Source organism: Oryx dammah, unplaced genomic scaffold (assembly GCF_014754425.2).
Source record: "Oryx dammah isolate SB20612 unplaced genomic scaffold, SCBI_Odam_1.1 HiC_scaffold_2, whole genome shotgun sequence".
NCBI classification, from domain to species: Eukaryota; Metazoa; Chordata; class Mammalia; order Artiodactyla; family Bovidae; genus Oryx; species Oryx dammah.
The window spans coordinates 43,322,164-43,326,930 of NW_024070186.1; positions in this window are offsets into that span (position 1 = coordinate 43,322,164).

Genomic DNA, 4,767 nt, shown 5'->3' on the forward strand with positions numbered 1-4,767 from the left:
GAACTCTGGAAATGGGCTATGAGAGAAAAAAAACTCAAGGGCTACTCTAAGTAGAGCTTCTTAGCCTGAGCAGTTGAGGCAGGAGGAGTCTTGATGTGAGATGAGTTTGGGGAGATGAGTATAAGACAGTTATTAAATGTTCTAATGGGGATGTCAAGTCACTTGTCTTTTTGCCACCAAAATCATCTTGCAATCATATTAAAGCTAGGCCTGGTTGCTTGTAGCTGAAACATGAAGGACACAGCTGCGAAGTTAACTGGCTTATGTGTAACCCCCAGAATTTCAAAGAGTATTTCTAAGCCACCACGTTTATACTCAGAAATATGGCAATATGGCTGACCTTCATTTTTAAGTCATCTTGCTTATGCCCTCCACCCTTAGCACACATGCCAAGGGTGCTAAGAGAATCCTCTAGCCAATGCAGGGTATGTGGGTTCAGTTCCTGGTCCTGGAGGATTCCATATGCACCACAGCAACCAAGTCATGTGCCACAACTGCTGAGCCCACGTGTCCTTAACGAAGCCCATGCACCCGAGAGCCCGTTCTCCACAACAAGAGAGGCCATTGCAATGAGAAGCCCAAGCACCATAGCAAAGAGTAGCTCCTGCTCACCACCACCAGAGAAAGCCCACAAAAATCAGTGAAGACCCAGTGCATCCAAAATAAATAAAATAAATAAATAAATGTTCTAAAATATGGATGGGTGGTATGAAAAGCAAAAGCACTTTACAAATCAGATTCTTATGTCACTATTTTTAATTTTGTACTGTCAGTTATTTAATTCACAGACAGTTGTTTCTATTAATAAGAGAGAATCAGCTTGTCTTCCTTTTCTTTTCTTTGGTTCCCACGTATGAGGGACTGCGAGACTAAATAAATCATTATATATTCTACATGCAATTCTCCTGTGACAGCCTTTCAAAAAAAGAATTAGGAAGCTTGAATATTAAACACCACCAATGCATGACTAGGATAAAGTCAGTTTCAAGGATAAAGACATTTTCAACTTGAGTAGTTGTACAAAACAATTTCAACAATAAGGCTTTGTTATTCTAATTTATGAAGAAAGTCATTGCTTTCCAATAACTTCACTTAAAAAGAGAGGGTATATATATCTGTATACACACACACATATACACATATCCTGTCACACATATACACATATCCTGTCACACATATACACACACATCACTGAATTGAATGTCAATGGCTTTTTAATTAAGGTAAAATACCAGCTTTTACAGAGAATGCAAGGAAAGCTAGCCTGCTGGTAATGCTCTGAAGCCTTTCCTGTGGCTTCTACTTTTGCATTAGTATTGATTTGTCAGATTTAAACTGTCATCATCATCAATAGCACAAGTCTTTGTGTGAATATTATTAATTCACACTAAACCCTGTATTTCAAATTATAAGCCAATCTAACTGAACAGCTCTTTTTGTAGGGACTGCTAAGATTATGCATATATTTAGAAATATAGATTAATTTTTGTCCATCAATTTCTGTGCTTTTATTAATGAAGCCCCTATAAGATGAATGGAGCTTCCCAGGTGGTGCTGGTAGTAAAGAAACTGCCTGCCAATGCAGGAGACTTAAGAGACATGGGTTCAGTCCCTGGGTCAAGAAGATCCCCTGGAGGAGGGCATGGCAACCCACTCCAGTATTATTGCCTGAAGAATTCCATGGACAGAGGAGCCTGGAGGGCTATAGTCCATAGGGTCGTGAAGAGTCAGACATGACTGAAATAACTTAGCACATAATGTGAATAGTTTGAAAAGCACACAGAACTATCATTATTGTTGAGAATACATGAATATTTACTTAGTGTTGTTAGGTCTGATAATGCATTTTAGTTATGCAGCAATATACCCATATTTTTAGGGTACACTATGGTGTGTGTGATGTCTGGGTGCTTAAAATACTTCACAGAAAGCCATCAATAAAGCATATGTGCAAAAATCTTGATAGTCTGTGATGTGTAAATAAAAGTTCATGAACTATACTCTCTCTTGTGCATATTTGAAATTTTTTATAATAAAACACAAAGCAGTCCACTTGCTTCTATCAGTCAACTCTCTTTTTTATAAATAATAAAACGAGATTACAAACACAGAAATATAATTTCTTAATACTGCTTTCTTTACTGATGAAAATATGCTCTGATGTAGCAGTGAATCTAGGTTGACTGTGTCCACAGAGAGGGTAGGAGAACTAACATCTGGGCAAAGGTACTTTTTCCCAGTTATTTTAGTTGTGATAGCATTTGATTCACAGGACTCTGTAGTTTCTCTATTACTGACGGAAGAACTGAGACTTAAAAAGAGGTTAAGTAACTTGACAAACTCATATCGATAATAAGCGCTGAAGTTGGGGATGAGAATCTAGATTGCCTCTAAATATTGCTGTGTCTTAACCAGACTTCTGGGTCTTTTGTGTGAATTTCTGAAAAAAATTTATATCACCATCATCAATATTAATAAGAAATGAAAACACAGTTCTGATCATATGTCCTTGCTGCTAAAATACTCTTAAATGCTTTCTTATTAGCAAAAAGAGAACAAAAAGCCTTAGAAGGCTCACCAGGTAGGCTCTTAAATGGCTCCAGCCCTGCCCATCCAACTTCAATCCCCAGGAGCTCTTCCATTCACACTGTGATGATTAATTTTATGTATTAGCTTGTCTGGGACATGAGGTGCCCAGATATTTGGTTAAACATTATTCTGGGTGTGTCTGTGAGGGTATTCCTAGATGGCATTAATATTTGAATAAGTAGAATAAAGCAGATTGCTCTTCTTGGTGGTCTGCAGACAATCCTTGAAGGCTTGCATAGAAAGAAAAGACACAATAAGAGAGAATGTGCTCTCTCTTCCTGAATGTTTTTGAGTTAGGACATTGGTCTTCTTCTGCCATTGGATTTGGACTTGGACTGGAATTAAATCATTGGCTCTCAGTTCTTAGGTTTGGACCTAGACTACAGCCATACCATTAATTCTCCTTGGTTTTCAGCTTGCTGACTGCATATCCTGGGACTTCTCAACCTTTAAATCTGTGTGAGTCAACTCCTTATTGTAAATCTCTTCATATGTTACTGGTTCCCACATAAGACAGATCTTGGTACTGAGAAGTGGGGTGCTGCTATAAGAAATGCCTACAAATGGGGTCGTAGATTTGGAACTGGTAGGGTCTGGAAGAGTTTTGAGATGCATATTAGAAGAAGCCAACGCTGCTATGAAGGGAATTTTAAAGTTTAATTTTTGAGGACTCATAATAAGAAGACAAGAGACCTGGAGGAAAATTTTCCATCTTCTTAGAGAATATACAAATAATTATTAACAGAATGGTATAAAAATATGGACATTAGAGGCCATTTCTGGCGAGGTTGTGATAGGAAAGAAATTTCAAAGAGACAATGCCAAAATTATAAGTGTAAATTATACATAATGGCCCATCTCTGGGTACCCTGACTCCCAGGTGGTAAACCTTAAGCTAACATATCTTTGTTTAGCTCACAGAAAAATAAAAAACAAAAAACATCCTGGGGGCAGGAAGGAAGAAATTAGCACATCCCCTTCTGAGTCTGGTCAGAACCAGGGATTTACTCTCTCCCTTTTTAGTATTAAAAAAAGGGGCTTCCCTGGTGGCTCAGAAGGTAAAGACTCTGCCTACAATGCAGGAGACCCAGGTTTGATCCCTAAGTCAGGAAGATCCCCTGATGTAGGGAATGGCTACCCACTCCAATATTCTTGCCTGGAGAATTCCATGGACAGAGGAGCCTGGCAGGCTACAGTCGGTGAGGTCACAGATTCAGACATGACTAAGCAACTAACACTTTCACTTCTTAGTATAAAAGAAGGCTGAATTCTAACTTGGAGAAGACAGTTCTTTGGGACACCAGGCTACCATTTTCTTGGTCTGCTGGCTTTCTAAGTAAAGTCACTAGTCCTTGCTCCAGCAACCTGTCTCTCAATTTACTGGCCTGTGGGTGCAGTGAGCAGTACAAGTTTGGACTCAGTAACAAGGTCTCAGATAGAAACATGTTACTGGAAATTGGAGGGAGGGCAATTCTAAGAATTTGGCTGAACTGTGTTCATGTTCCAGTGTTATGTGGAAGGCAAAACTTGCAAATGATGAAATTGGATATTTAGGTAAGAAGATTTCTAAGCAAAGTATTAAAGTTGATTCCTCTTTAGTGATTGTAAAAATCGGGAAGAGAGAAGAAATAAATAATGAATTGTTCATCAAAAATGAACCAAAACTTTAAGATTTAGATAGTATTCATCCTGGCCATATTGCAAAAAAAAAAAAAAAAATCAGAAAAGAACACCAAGGGCTGGGTTATCACACAATAAAGGAATTATTATACAACTCATTGGAAAAGACCCTGATGCTGGGAAAGATTGAAGACAGGAGGAGAAGGGGATTACAGAGGATGAGATGCTTGGACGGCATCACTGATTTAATGGACATGGATCTGAGCAAGCTCTGGGAGCTGGTGATGGATAGGGAAGCCTGGCATGCTGCAGTCCATGGACAGGAAAAGAGTTGGGCAGGATTGAGGGACTGAACTGAATGAGATTATGGGATTATCTGAGCATTGACATTGCCAGGTTGGATTAAAGAGGATAAAGACAGGGAATTCTAACCAGTGCTATGAGGGTGGGGTCTTCCAGAGCCAAGAGGACAGAGCTACCTGGAGCCTTTGGAATAACATCTCTGCCCAGCAAAGCTTTCAGCACTGCAACCCTTGGGCAGCAGTGCCATAAGAGCTG